General features: G+C 46.4%; 1 protein-coding gene across 3 annotated transcripts in view; it reads right to left on the bottom strand.

Annotated features, from left to right (window-relative positions):
- Positions 1-16251, bottom strand: part of LOC105462393 (coiled-coil domain-containing protein lobo homolog) — a 108366-nt gene that overhangs the window by 8959 nt on the left and 83156 nt on the right. The window lies entirely within an intron of this gene.

Here is a 16251-nt window from a genome sequence, read left to right as displayed (position 1 = left end):
ATCTTTAGCCTGTTCCTAGATACATTTTGGACATTTCTACTGTGGGTAGAGACTGTTTTATAATTTAATTCTTTTATATTGTATATATTAGTGACACAATTTACAATATTCTACATAGTTTACAAGTCTAGATTGTCTACGTAGCAAAAAGTGTAAACATCACGTAGATTTCACATAAATAATCCGTGTAGACGTAATCTTGAAATCTACGACACAACCCTGGTTATAATTTGTTATAATAGTGTATAATATTAGGGATTGACGTAACCAACATGAATATATTAAGTGTAGCTAGACAAGCAAAGTCGTAAGCTATCACCTTCTTACGGCAAGTATTGTAGTTAAAATATACGGAACATAACTCTGAGGTAACTCGAGCTTTAGAATAAAATTTAACTTTAGATATCGCGCGACGATATAACAGGGAACTGTAAAATTGTTCGTATCATACATCACCGCGATTGTCGCATCTACATAGAGGATTCTGCATTATCGATGCAGGCTAATCGCTCGTGCGCGTCCCGCCATGTGCCGACGTGTCAGTCCACAGAGAGAAGTAATAATAATAATAATACCAAAGAGTAAATACGTGAACACATTCAGTAATCGTCGACGTGAGCGGTAGGGCTGTGAAACGGAGCGAGATAGAATGTATACAAGCAAACGTGGGGAGCACGTGGCGTGGCGTGCGTATCGTCCTCGGTCCATGACCTACGCCACTGTATTATAATCTACGAGTAGAATTTATTGCACCGTACAAACGTGAACGCCGCACTCTCGTTCTCTCTTCGTACTTTGTGGGGCGATAGAGAGGGCGAGAGGAGGAAAAAGCGAGAGAGTAACAGAAACAGACGAGAAGGAAAAACACGGTTGGCGCGTCACAACGCGTGTCCCAGTGATCGCGTTTAAACAGTTTCCTCCCGTCACCCACTCTCCCTCCACCCTCCCGCTCTCGATATCTCTTCTCATCGCTCATTCCTCTTTCTATCTATCTATCTCTCTATCTCTCGCTCTCGCTCTCTCTCTCTCTCTCTCTCGGCTCTTCAACTTTTTATCTCCGACAAATTGCCGAAGAACAATCTCGCGGAAAAATTCGTGGAATAGAGGCGCGTCGAACGCGGACGTTTCTCGCGTCCGTCTTTCCCTTCCCTCGCGGATCTCGCCCGTGTCTTGGAACGTTATATGAGAAGGACTCTTTTTTTGCTGGCGCGTAGTAGAGAAGCCTGGACGACGACGACGACGACGACGACGACGACGACGACGATGGTGACGACGAGGGTAGAGAGATGGTCAGTGGGTGGCGGCGACGGCAACGGCGGTATCCCTCGACCCTTTCGCCCACTTCCGCCCCCTCTGACCACCCGACCCAACCCATACCGAAGCAACCTCTACCTCCCTTCCGCCTCCTCCCCTTCGCGCCTCCCTCGTCGCCGTCGTTGCCCTCGGTCGTCTCTCTCCGCGCCTCGTCTCGCCTCGCTTCGCCTCGCCGCGCCGCGTCGTCATTCCGTCCCTCCTCCCGTATCCCCTCGTCGCCCGAGCCGAGCCGCGCCGCGCTACTCCGCGCCGCGCCGCGCCGCGCCGCGCCGCCACGGCCCCGCGCGTCACCCTCATTCCGCGCGACCCCTTCGACCGGCATCCACGTGGGACGCAAGACGAGGGTGTGAGGTAGCAGACAACGCGGAGATACCACCGCGCCGCGGCAGCTGGCACAGTGTTTCTCAACCACGAACTTACGCGAGACCCGCGCTCGCCGTATTAATTCGTTCGCGCCATACGAAGCGGTAATTTACAACTCTCGCGGACTAAGCTGGACTATGTAAGGGACAGAAGAAGACGCCGCGCGTGAGCGCGCTTACAAGGTTCAAATTAGGTGGAAATCCTGATTAACGACGCGAAATCACCGCGCGCCAATCGCTCGCCGGCGATTATCGGGAAAATATTGTAAACCAGTTCCACGCCACGTTCGCGGACGAAGATCGCGCGCTGGGTATATTCGACCTCGAAATAGCACACTTTTTTTCAATAATCTCACCTCTTTATTTAATGTCCGTACGCAGAAATAAATAATACGCATCTCATAAAATATATGGACGGCAGTGTTTCAAAGACAGATGGTCTAATGGTCCGCCAAGGATGCTTATTTTTCAATATTCTACCATAATGAGCATTCCTTCAACGTGTATCTCGTTTTCAAAGGTACGAATTTTAAAAAAGAGGTCTCGTGGAGGTCTCGCGTCGAGGAGCGGACGCGAAGCCAAATAATCTCCCAGGGCTTCGACGAGCCCGCTCGTGCGTCTTTGACGTAGCGGCGGCCCTCATTTTTCGATATTCGCCTTTAACGAACGTCCCCTTCGTATAGTACGTCCTCTCGAGTTGGTACGGCGCGCACGTAATGATGCCGCGCGATAAAACCGCGCGCCTCGACGACGACGACGACGACGATGACGACGACGACGACGACGGGAACGACGACGATAGTCGAACCCGTTGTCGTCTCCCGCGATCGCGAGAGGGTTCGACTTTATTCTGCAGTTTTCCGCACACCGCGTACACAGGGAGCGAAGGGATGCCGGCATGTTCGATGCTCTCGCCGTTGGCTCTCGTGTGCACGGTTCGCAGGGCATGTAACCGCGTAGGTGTAAGCACACATGCACATACTCGCGCGTACATAGATATACATATATATGTATATGTATATGTACATGCGCGCGTGTGTATGTGCAAGGCGTTTTCCACCTCGCGCACTTACACGCGCGTCTCTACGGGGACGGGCGAGGTAGTACATAGGTTACGGGCAGAGGCTAGGTACTATCTAGTATCTAGTAATACGGGGTACTCTCTCTCTCTCTTCCTCTCCTTCTATCTCTCTCTCTCTCCCTCTCTCTCTCTCTCTAGGTACGTGCGCGCCGCGGACGCCAAATAGTGGTTCGCATATTCAGAGATAGCGACGTCGCTCAGCGCGATCGCCCCTGATTTAGGCCCTCGTCCCGACCCTCTCTCTCTCTCTCTCTGCCCCTCGCATCGGTTGCCGGTCTCTCTCTCTTTCCCTGTCGCCCTCTCGTACTCGCGAGAGCGAGCTCTCCTCCCCTTCGTCACCGACCGCGCTTCTCCCTCGGTCGCTCGCTCCGCCGTTCCATCTTCCCTCGCGAGCTCGTACACAAGCACACGAGCGTATATATGAGAGTTCGCGCGCGCGCACGCGGGACACACACGCACGCGCGCGCATACATACACACATAGACGCTCGGGTCCACGGATAACGTCCTCGATACGCCGCGCGGCACCGGCGGCACGACATCGAGGCGCTCCGAAAAGCGCTATCTCGCAGCACCTCGCTCGAAGCCTCGACTAATCAGCGCTTCGATCCGTGCTTTCGAGCGTCCTACTTTGATCATCCCCCGGTTCGCTCGTTCCCTGTGAGCGCGACGCTCGTGTAACGACGTTGTACCGTGTATAAATCCGGAGATTCGCGATCCGCGTGAGGAGACTCTCTTTCTCTTCCTCTCTTTTTCTCTCTCTCTCTCTCTCTCTCTCTCTCTCTCTCTCTCTCTCTCCCCGTCGCGGACACGAATCGCGAGCGAATTGCGCGACGCACGACGGCAACGAGATACGTCGATGAGAGAGAGCGATATATTTAGACGACGCGACGGATCGCGACGGCATTTTGTACGCCTCGGACGTCCATCTTTTACGATTTGCCTCGACGAGCGCGCGCGTTATCCCGTGGTTCCATTCGAATCCATCCCCTTTAAAGCACGATTTTCGTCGCGCTTAACAACCTCGCGCCTTCGTTACTGCGCGCCATTTTGCCGCGCGCGGTTTCGCGTCGCCCGGCGACGAGTTAAAAATCACGAACCCATTGCGAAAATATAATTAATTACTTTACTCCAAAGAGCGCATCTCCTCATCAATGCGTTGACCCATTTCACTCATAATTTACTAATGATTGAATATTGAGGTTTTTCCGGGTTTTATGAGTTTTTATTTTTTATAATTTTTTTTTAACCCGGGGCTTTTTCAAACCCTGTGTGAAAATTACAAGCGCGCCCAATATTTTGAGATTTTCTTCTCTCTTCGTGCTCAGTTAACCGTCGTTTTTACATCCATCGTCACTACGTCGGAATTTTCACCCAAGTGGCTGTTAAATCCCCGCGCGCGGTCTTGCCGCTCGCGCGCGAGCCGAGCCGACGCCGACGGCCGGCTATAGGTCGTCGGCGAAGGTATTAAACGTGTCTATTTTTGCGCGCCGCGCTCGCGACAAAGCGCGACGAAGCGAGGCCCCGAGCCTCGGCTCTTTCGCACGTCGGCGTCGGCGTCCGCGGCGCGCGAGTGACGCAGTGACGTCAGTATTTACGCGCGATGACGCGCCGCGCTCTCGGGAGGGACGCGCGTGGGGGTGCCCCATCGGCAGAAATGTTATATTCGACGGTATTTAACGCGGCCGGCGTCGCTGGCGTTAAACGTTACCATGCACGTCATAATTGCTCCCGGTATGCGCTTCCGCCCCCCGCACCGGCACCACCGCCGCAGCAGCCGCCGTCGATGTCGCCGCTGCCGCTGCCGCCGCCGCCGCCGCTGCCGCCGCCGCCGCCACCGCTGCCACCGCGTGGGCGGCCGCCCGACGAGTTTGAAACTTTGTCGTGCAACTGAACGGATTATAACGCGTTGATTGTGCGCGGGCCGAGCGCGGGAAGAGAGCTCAAAACTTTATAAACACCACGTCCGCACGGGGTTTCCGTAGCGAAAGCGCGAGTTGTTGGCTTGGCCTAGAAGTTGTCTGCAAGATCGACTCTTGAATCGAGGCTTCCATATATCTCTCTTAAAAAATCTATATACAAAGTAAAACGATAAATAAAAAAACCGAGAGATATGCCATATACACATATATAATAATCGTCGAAGTGCCTTTCGCAGGGTCTCGGAATTACCGGATGTCCACTTCCGGCGCGGCTCGAGCAACCCTTTTGGCGATTTGCCCTCGCACTGCGAACATAAATTGACTTATTAACGATTCCGGCGTATTCGGGAGAGAGAGAGAGAGAGAGAAAGAGAGAAAAAAATCTGCCGTGTCACGGGATCGAAGAGACTCCGAAAATTCGCCGTCTGTACCGACGGATACAGGTCGCCGATCGTTACGTATAGCGGTATAACGTATGTACACGCGGTGCGATTGGGGCTCACTGTACTCTCTAACGAGCGGTACACGTGTTCTGACGTCTGCGCTATAAAATACATACGGGCACGCGCTTACGGGACTCATGTGTGCCAGCTGGGTTTGAAAAAACCCGGGTTTTTTTTTTTTCAAAAAAGCCCAATCCAGTGCTTTTTTTGTTTTATTGTTTTATTTATTTTTCGTGTTTTTATTTTTTATAATTTACTAATGATTGGGTTATATTGGTTTTTTTCGAGTTTTATGAGTTTTTAATTTTTATAGTTTATTAATGATTAACAAAAATCATTATTGATGACGAATTTACTTAATTTAATGATTAATTATAATCTTAATTTTACTTTATTTAATTTACCAAAAGAATTCTGCGATTTCTTTTCAAATTTATTGTGTTGTCCTGCGTCTTCAGCATTCATTGAGCGTTTTTTTTTTTCAATTTTTGGATTTGCTGGTCGAAACTACGAAATTGACTTGGAATATAACAAGTCATAAAGCTTGTAAAAGTAGTTTATCGTTTTTTACGATTTAATAAGGATGTAAATATTGATTGGAATTAAAATGTAAAATACATTAATTCAATTTCATTATGTATTCTATTTCTTTAGTAAATTATAAAAAATAAAAACTCATAAAACCCGAAAAAAACCAATATAATCCAATCATTAGTAAATTATAAAAAATAAAAACACGAAAAATCCAATAAAACAAAAAAACCCACTGATTGGGATTGGGCTTTTTTGAAAAAAAATACCCGGATTGTTTCAATTTTAATGTATGTCTTGTTTTAACATCAATTTATATTTATTTATATTACTTTATTTTAAATACTTTATTTATATTATTAAATTTGATTTGGATTTTTTGATGAAATTTTATAAGTGAGTTTTTAAAAATGCATTTTTTAAAGTGGGTCCAACCCAATAAAATCCGCTTGTTCAAGGAGCGAGTGATAGATTTTTGAAGTATCAATTTTAAAAATATAATCTAAAAGTATTATTCAAGATATCAATTTTTTCATTTATAGTTTTTATAAAAAGATAATTCTATTTAATATACAGTTAGAAACTTTACTGTCAAACGTCGCAAATTTTAAACGAATGCTGATAATTACAATTGAACTTTCAGTGTCGGACGGCGGGCATCTTCACGCGTACGCGCGAGCATCGTGCACGATGGAAAAAGAGAGATCGGAACGAGACGAAAGCGCGCGATCGAAATTTCATTTTAATCCCGAAATCCCGCGGCACATAATGGCCACTTTACTATCCCTCTCTTTTCGCTTGCCCTTGTTTCTCTCGCTCTTTATCTCATCCTCGTTTTTTTTTTTCGCGATACGCCGCGCCGCGAGCAATTACATGATGCGAGCGACGCGAAAGCGGACGGAGAGAGCGAGACGAAGACGAGAGATGGTGTGGGAATACAGCGGCGGAGTACACGTGTATCTGTTATTGTGATATGGATGTTAATAGGTTAGAGGGTCTCTGGAGAATGTGGGGTGAATCACGATTTCGATAAGGGTTTATGTTCCTCCCTCCCTCCCTCTCTCCCTCCCCTCTCTCTCTCTCTCTCTCTCTCTCTCTCTCTCTTATCTCTCTCGTTCTTGCCCTCCCGCGCGTCCACCCTCGTCCGCCCTCACTCACCCTCGCTTCCTCTTCCTCTTACACTTCCATCCCCTTCCGCGTTCTCTTTCTCTCTGTATTACGCCGTTTCTCCCTCTTCTTCCGGCCCGCTCACTCATTGAAAACCGGCTCTGGAGCTTCCAACAAGCCGGCCGGCCGGCTCGTATTCGCGCACTCACTCGCTCGCGTTGTCTCGCACGATGGTAGTAACGTACACACAATTCAGAGTTTGACAAGATGGGCCCAACCGAATAAAGCCCACCGGGTTTTATGAGTTTTTATTTTTTATAATTTACTAATAATTAACAAAATTCATTATTGATAACGAATTAATTTAATTTAATTTAATAATTAATTACAATCTTAATTTTACTTTATTTAATCTGCAATTTCTTTTCAAATTTACTGTCTTATCCTACGTCTTTAGCATCTATTGAGCGATTTTTTCAATTTTTGGATTTGTCTGGTAAAGACTACGAAAGTGACTTGGAATAGAAAAAGCTATAAATCTTGTAAAAGTTCATTGTTTTTTGCGATCTAATAAGGATGTAAATATTGATTAGAACTGAAATGTAAAATACTATTAATTCAATTTTAATATGTATTTTATTTCTTTGTCAATTTAATATATGTCTTATTTTATAACATCAAATTATATTTATTTATATTACTTTATATTAAATGTTTTATTTATATTATTATTAAATTTTATTTGGATGTTTTTGGAAATTTTACAAGTTGATTTTTTAAAGTGGCTCCAATCCAGTAAAACCCGGTGGCTTTTCGGGTGCCAGGTTCACATATAGGTATTTGCAAATTAGCTCAACGGAAATGATTTGCAGCAATAAATGGGTGCAATAAAAAGATCGGACTAAATGATATAATATGATGTAAGGATACGATATCATAGATCAATATAATCTAAATTCCACATTGGTTGCGACACGTAACAGTTACCGTGACGAGAGTCCAAAAAACGTGAAGAATCGTAACAGATATTTTTCTCGATTATGTTAATAAGAGAGGGAACTTTGTAGTGATACTAATTTTAATCGTATCTCCGCGAAAGGATCGAGAGAATTGTCGAAATTACGTCGGTATCGTCGAAATGATCGCATGGTCGTGCGTCTTTCTTATTACGTACTCGGAATATCGAGCCGCGCGGAGCCGAGGTATTGAGATCAGATCGACCGCCCGGTATATCCGCGATCTCGCCGAATCGGCGGGCTCCCGACAAAGAAACACCACCCTCGGCCTTCTTCCTCGAGCCCATCGCGTGCACCGTCGCCATCATCTTCGGCGTATACATAATTTCGCTTGGTCGCTCCCTAATCGACTCCTCGCGCTCTCCCTTTCTTCTCTTTCCCGTTCCCGTCACACACACACTCTCTCTCTCTCTCTTTCTCTCGTCCCCTGTTCTCGCGTATCAGGTGCGTCACGAAACTCTCTCAGTGCCCGAAGGCATCGATTTCGATGCCCAACGTCGCAACCTGGCTCAACGTCGTAAGAAACTCGTCTACCTCCCGCCTCTCCGGTCTCCCTATATCGCCGCCGGTAATTTTGGACCTGGTTGCCGCTCCGCTCGATTCTCGCGGGAAAGGAGACGACGAGGTTGCTTTCTCGATACCTCGATCGTACAGCAGGATCGAGGATGGAAGAAGCTCCGGAATGGGGTAGATGTTGGTGTTCGAGGGGTGGAAGGTGGATGAGGGGTCGCGAACGATAAGGGGGGAGGGGGGTGAAGCCGCCACGGCCGTGTGACGGAGGACATAGAAGGTGTGAGGCAGAGAGTAGTAGAATAGGGTGGCCAGAGAGGGTGGCGGCGAAGGTGGTTGTGAAGGGTGACCCGAGGGTGGCCGGACGAAGAGGGCCGACGGAGGAGGTGGAGGGACACCTTGCTGGAAACGCGTCGGTTCGCCGGCACGCTAAGTATAGGCGTCCTCGCGACGCCGGCCGTCAATATACTACCCCTAACTAACCCCCCGGGGGGTCCGTGGGTGGTGTTGCTGACGGAGAAAGGCAGGCAGATCGTGCAGAGCGAGCGGATCGAGCGAGAGGGTGGAAGAAGCGGGAGAACGCGCGATGGCGCGCGAGGGACGCTCGAGCGAGAAAGGGCGGAGGGACGACGAGGATCGCGAGACTGGTTGAAGCTGAGAGAAAGGAGGATGGAGCATTAGAAGGGAGAGGATGGTGGATGCTTGTGCACGAGGGGTCGTCGCCGTTGCCGACGTCGTCGTCGTCGTCGTCGTCTTCGTCGTCGTCTTCGTCTTCGTCTTCGTCGTCGTCGTCGTCGTCATCGTCGTCGTCGTCGTCGTCGTCGTCGTCGTCGTCGTCGTCATTCTCTTCGTCGCCGTCCCGCTGGTTGTTGTGTGCGCGACGAGGTAGATGGGCACTATCCGACCAAACATCCTATCCTATCCTATCCTCCCGACACTATTCTATCCTGACGTGGCTTAGTTTAGCTTAGGGCCTCGCCACCTTGGAGGTGGCTTTCTCGTTGGATAGAAGAGGAGAGATACACGCGAATCACCGGCGGCAACGGAGACGGACGGTGCGAGAGACAGAGATCGCGAGTATTCGGGAGCGAGATCGCGCTGAGGAAGGCCGGAGACCGCGATGTTCGGAGGGCGGTGGGCAATAGTAGGGATGGTGGACTCGCGACGACGACGACGATGACGGTGTCGACCACGATGACGAGGATGAGGATGAGGATGAGGATGAGGATGAGGACAAGGACGATGATGACGGAGAGAGAGAGAGAGAAAGAGAGAGAGAGAGAGAGAGGGGGGGAATAGAGAGAGAGCGCGGCGAGAGAACGTAGGATTGGCGGCGGTAGGACATTGCAGATATATTCGCTTCTATCCACCAGCGAGAACCGGCCTCCTCCGCGCGCTCTCCACACCACCGACCGTCCGACCGGCGGCGTAGCACAGCATCCTCTCCGGGGTTTCTCTCTCCTGACCATTCTGCGACGTAATCAGCGAGAGAACCCGCGCCACCCGCCCACCCTCGCTCACCCTCTTTCACGTCACCCCACCCCCTCGGTATCCCCCCCGGCGCCGCCGTCGTTCGCGTTCGCGCTCGCCCACTTCCACCCTCTCGTCCTCCTCCGCTTCGAATCTCGCCGCGACCCATCCTCTCTTCGCGCTCCCTACACACCCCCCTCGGCATCCCTTACACACCGACTGCCTGCCTGCCGTGGCATGCATCTATCCGGACGTCTATCTACCTATCTATCTCGATGCACTGGGTGTCCGTCCGAAAACCAGCTTCCATTTCTCCGCTTGAATAAACGCGAACGGAGCGAACGAACGCACCCCCCCCCCCTCTCCTCCCGCGATTGCAACGATGCGAATCCGCCACTCCTATCGCGCTTTAACTTGAATCTTTAACTCGTAGACGCTAAAGATGCCGATCGAATTGCTCTCGTTTTTGTACGAATATTTTCCGTATTTTCGCCCAAAATTAATTGGAATAAATAGTTTTAATACATTCTATATAATGACGATCGTGGATTGTTAGTTGATCATTATCATATGACTGAACGCGGCTCATTCATGTACACATCTTTTTTATACACATACACATCCGAGTACATTTGCAGAATTACATTGAGCGTCAATGGAGAGTAAATTAAAGGAGATTAAAATCAATATATTTGCAAAAACTGTTCATCGTAATATCATCTCTGCAAAGATCAGATAGATATTCCATATGTTTATAGTATATTCATAAGTGATTCATATGATAATAGTTGATTCAAATCAGAATTTGAAAAAACTCGGATTTAAAAAAAAAAGTCCAGCCCCGTAGATTTTATTCAGACTTGGGCGATTAGTAATGTAATATAATTAGCACATTAAACTTTCAAGAATCTGCCGGTCAATTTTTAACAATACGATACAATTACCGATGTTTATATGCAAAACCGTGACTCTTTAAATTGCGTTTCTTAAATTTTTTTTTATTAAATCAAGAACTGTTAAGGTCGCGACTACGAAAAGTCATAATTGTAAGAGTATTGTAATTATAAAGTGTTGAAAAAATGCTAGGCACCCCACTTTGAGATATTTCAAATCCGCAAGCGAGTGCTGTTTCTGGGTCGATCGTACACGTTTGTACAGTTGTGGATACATCGGTTGCAACACTTTTTTTTCATAAGTTTCTAACATATATTTAATATACATAATATATATTTTATAGATAACTAATATTTTGCAAATGCGAACCATGATGTACTATCTTTAGTCTAGAGACAGTATAACACCAATCGTGATCCGCATTTGCAAAATATTAGTGCGTTTTGAAATCTATAAAAAAGAAAGTGTCGCAACCGATGTGTCCATGACTGTACCTCCATCTGTTTTGTTTATATCCTTCAGGGGACGATTGTATCAAATTTTCAAAATAGGGGTAAAATCCAATTTTGCCATTTTTTTAAATATCTCTTTTAAAATATTTGAAATATCTCAAAGTGGGATGCTAGCATTTTTTTTTCAATCCTTTATAATTTTGAGGTACAAACGAAAAGAGATGTGGTACAAACGGATATAAACCAAGCTTAATTTAATGCATATTCGAAAAATTTCTTTCTTAAAGTCGGGTGCCAGGTTTACATGAGTTTTGCAAATTAATCGTTACTCGCTTTAATTCAGCTTTAGTTTTCCTCTTGAGTTGTGCGTACAATTTATATTTCCCATAATTTTCGGTCGCTTCTATGGCCGGCGCGTGCCACGATATTTTCATTAAATTGCGTCAATCACATTAACAATAGCGACGTGTTAAAAGAGGTATTTCGAACGAGAGCGATAATTGAAGTTATTGTTTCCGAGTGGCATTTGATTAAAGTCTACCTTTAAAGACTTAAGATCACGAGCGGACTTTATTGCGCAATCTTTGTTTCGTTTTCTCTCGTTCGTGTTTATCTTTTATTTTCACTGAAACGATTAGTGGCCAAATGTAATAAAAGCCAGGTAAAGTACTCTTAAGCAGAAATTATCCGGTTAACATCCCGTAACTAAGTTTCGCAAGTTTGCACAAATACATAATAATCCGCGAGAACTCTCCGTGAATATCGCGTTAAAGCGGTAGGGTGATTGTAATTGCTAATCTCGAATCACAAAAGAACGCGATATGAAATTAACGCTCATAAATACCCGTTTAACTGCTCAAAAGTCGTAAAAAGACATCATTATGACTTCCTTCCTGCATACGCATCTTTCTTTTCGGTGGAATAAGAACGTGCTCTTAATGCCACGTACTTATTGTTAGATCGATATCGCACGGGAAAGAAAATTATTAACATTATTATTACTCATTTAATAATAAGTTAAATAATATGTAATAGTTTGTATTATATTCATTAATATCTACATATTATTCGTTTTCTCTGTTGATCATGTATCTGTTTTTTTCTGAAACAATTGCATTGTTTCTTTTTACTATTTCTTAACTTTGCGATATAAAAAAATTATGTTTTATGACACTCTAAAAACTAAGCAATAAAAATTGATCTTTAAATCTTCATTAAATATAGTATAATGAACTAGTATAATGAGTGACAGACGAGAATGTTCGATATGAGAAACGTTAATAACCTAATATCTACACTGAGAAAAATGATTTGATTCCCAACAAGACGTATGTATAGTTGAATGAATTTTGATGAAATCAATCAGAATTTCTGATTATAATAATAGGATTCGATATTTCATAACTAGAATATTTGATAGACTTTACTATACGAATTTGATTAATATTTTTCAATTGGATCTACAAAATTTCTGGTTAAATTCAGAGAGATTTTTCGTGGGCATCTGCACGAGATGGACTTCGGCGGATGGTTCAATTCTCGTGTTTAAGAATCACAGAAATGAAAATTAAAAGGCGCAGCATCATGAGGTTTTTCACCATCTTTAAAAGGTATCAAAGATCTAAATAATGTCGAAAATGAAAGTAATTGAACAATATATTTTTATTGTACAGTTTTTACATCGGCGTAGGCGCTTAACGGCTTCTCATAGCTTTAATCGATTCGTCTTGCTCCGAAATTGCTAATATTATCATTTTCCCGTTTACGTATTACTTCGCGCGTTTCGCCTCGTTATTTAATGAAATTGTTCGTGCGAGGAAATAAAAACTGTATTTCATAATAGAGAGCCCGCTGTTTATTTTTTCCTCTCCTTCCTACAACATAATGTTTTCCAAACTCGCCTCTCGACGCGAATGCCATCGGCTTTACAAAAATAACGCTTTCGCGCGTCGCCGCGCAACAATATATCCCACCCAACCCACGACGACGACTACCCTCTGCCTGCGCACACGTGTTATTTATGATTAGAACGGGATTACCCCGAGCGACATCGATGTAATGACCGATCCTGAGCCGCCCCGACGTGCGACGTGCGTCGCGTATCTGGGACACGCGCGCGAATTTTTGCGCGGACGAAATTGCCGACGTAAACCTCCACGCGCGTTTATAGAGACGAGCGCGCTTACACACGTGCGTAATACATATATAGCGATTACGTGGCGTACACAGGGCGGAACGGCCAGTCGTGACGTCACGCAACTCTCGCTACGACTACGCCTTTAACGGGGGAAAGAGAGACAGAGAGAGAGAGAGGAGAGACAGAGACGGGACAGAGAAAGAGGGAGACGCGCGGAGAGCCGTTCGGTGACGTTATTCCCGTAAAATCCCGGGCTCAGCTACCCACGTGGACAGCCTCATGAACCCTTTTCAGTGAGAGTCTTCAAGTTCTCCCAGAGTCTTCCGTGCAAGAGTTGACGGTCGATGCACTATACGCGCGCGAAATCGATACGCGCAGAAACTTTATGCGTCTATTAGTCAATCCGGCCTTTTGATTGATCGTCGTTTAATTATCCATCAAATTCATTTGACAGAAACATCCTGTTAATATTAATCTTACGTTCTTGCGTAATTAACCAAACAACGCAAATACGCATATATTTGCAATTAATTGTTGCAAAACTAAAGTTGTATATAATTTTTTTTCTTTAGAAAAGAATAAGTTTAATTTAGATGAGTTCCTTCTTCTCGTCTACTTACATTTTATTTCCAGTAAATACTCATTTTTAAACTGCCTTTCGATAGTTTGTTTTTTGCATTTGCAATTTTAAGTTTGCGATTACAACGGATTAATAGCGGAGACTGAATCTCGTATATAAAACATAAATGTACTGAAAATCGCGTGACTCATAATCTCTCAAACGCGACGCGCATTTGGCCTCAATTTTAAATTATTTTTCGCATGCGAGCGCGCGATAAAGTTCGGTGAATTTTTCGCGAATTTGAGATAACCGCGCGTGTACCTCTTGACCCGCGTTGACACATCACGATCGGAGGAGGAGACGAGTAGAAATTTTAATTAAGCACTAGGCACTCGGGAATCGACACACGGTCCTGTGCCCGAGGCTCGCGCGAAATGGGTCCCCGCGAGGCGTAACGTAGAACGTTTTCAGGGCCTCGGGCAGGGCAGATAGGAGGTAGTTAGCAGAGGCAGGCTCGTAAGATTTCGGTGTGGTGGTACGTGTACCTCATCCTGTCCACCGCGCCAACGTTAAGCTCGCTTCACACATGGACCAACGAATTTCTCTCCTGCATTTTGTTGACGAAATATTTCCTAACAATCAGGGTTTGAAAAAACTCTAGTTTAAAAAAAAAAGCCCAGCCGCGTGGATTTTTTTTAGGCGTTTATGTTGAGTTATTTTCGAGTTTTATGAGTTTTTATTTTTTATAATTTACTAATGATTATAGGTTACATTGAATTTTTTCGGTATTTTTTATAATTTACTAACGATTAACAAAATAAATATCCACGAAGTGTTTTACAAATAATAGCATTTTATTTCTTACTCTTTTTCAATAGGTGTAGGCGTGTTTTGTGCACGCCGCTTAAGTGCCGGGTCGCCCACCCGCGAAACATACACACACACAAACGCAGCATCGTTATATACATGCAGCTCGCGTTGCACACACTTGTGTTTGCCTCTCACCCTCCCCTCTTTTCCCTTGCCCACCCAGCCTATAACTCGTTCTATCTCTCTCTCGCTTTCTCTCTCACTCTTCTTTTCTCTACCCTCGAGTACCGTTGCCTCCTGCCTTCTCTCTCTCTCTCTCTCTCTCTCTCTCTTTCTCTCTCTCTCTTCTATCTCCGTCTTACTCATTGCGAACGCGTTCATCCTTCTTCGTCGTTCGTTTCGGACCTGAAGACCGAAGGTACTGAGGATCGATCGGACGATTTTCCTCGGGGTTTTCCTCGGCTATGACCACCCCGCGACGAGTCGAGAAATTGCTCTCAGGGCTCCCGATTCGAGCGTGGAAAAAAATTCAGGTCGATCGAACGCACTCTCGCGAGAAGGACGATGGGAAAGAGGAGTGGGAGCGAGGGTGGTTGGGCAGGGGTCGGGTGGCGTGAGAGGGCCGCGGGCGGAAAGAGGGACGGCGAAAGGAAAGAGCGAGAGAGACAGAGAGAGAGAGAGAGAGAGAGAGAGAGAGAGAGAGAGAGAGCGAGAGAAAGAGCGCGGGATAGGGGGAAAAAGGGTGTCCCCAAACGAAGCATGGACATCGCGGATCTCCTGACGGATTTACGTCGGGGGGAACGAACGAGGTCACGGACTAGAGAAAGGGAAAAGCCCGCGCTAGGCGCGACGCAAAACTCTTAACGCGCGCCGCGAATTATATCAGCCTTGAAGCCGAAACGTGTACCGGGCCGCCGCGAAGTTTTTTTTTCCCCCTCTCTCTTTTGCGTCGCGCGGTCGACGCGGTTCGTCGAACGCGAGCGAGAGGCATCGAGGACGATTCCTCGCAGCCCGCGCCAAACGCGCGATAACGGATCTTATCGGCGCGCCGCGAAACGAGTTCGTTCCAGTTCCACGCTCGCCAATTACGATCCTCCCGGGCCGTTATCGCGCGTTACTCGCGCTCGCGCTCGCTTGCCTTCTCATTATACGCCAGGAGGGAGAACAATAAATGGGCGCCGTTGCTACGTACGGCCCTGCATTTCGGCAAACTCGCGGCACTGTCGCCGCCCGATAATTCGAGCCACCGCAAACTCGGCGTCTGCTCGCGACGCGCTCGCGACGCGAAGTTGGCGGACGACCGGCGCGGAATGAGATCGCCGCAGTATCCGGAGATAAATACATTGAGAGAGAAAGAGAGAGAAAAACGGAGAGAGAGAAAGAGAGAGGAAAAAAGTGCTCCGGCAAGTAGCGGCCAGGTGATATCGCCTCGTTCGCCTCGTTTCGCGCGGTTTTTATTCCCGAGAGTAGGTACGCTTAAATTTAATGAGTTGTCGATACCCTTTTGCTCACTTGTACCAAATACCGAGTGTATCGGTAACGATCGACGTTTTTGCGTCAAAAAATATTGTTATCGTTATATTCATTCAGGGTTTGAAAAAATCCGGCTTTTTTTAAAAAAAAGCCTAACCCATTGGATTT

Source organism: Wasmannia auropunctata, unplaced genomic scaffold (genome assembly GCF_000956235.1).
Source record: "Wasmannia auropunctata unplaced genomic scaffold, wasmannia.A_1.0 LD336099.1, whole genome shotgun sequence".
Taxonomy (NCBI): Eukaryota; Metazoa; Arthropoda; class Insecta; order Hymenoptera; family Formicidae; genus Wasmannia; species Wasmannia auropunctata.
The sequence above is the reverse complement of the archived record's forward strand: the minus strand, read 5'-3'. Positions and strand labels throughout refer to the sequence as shown.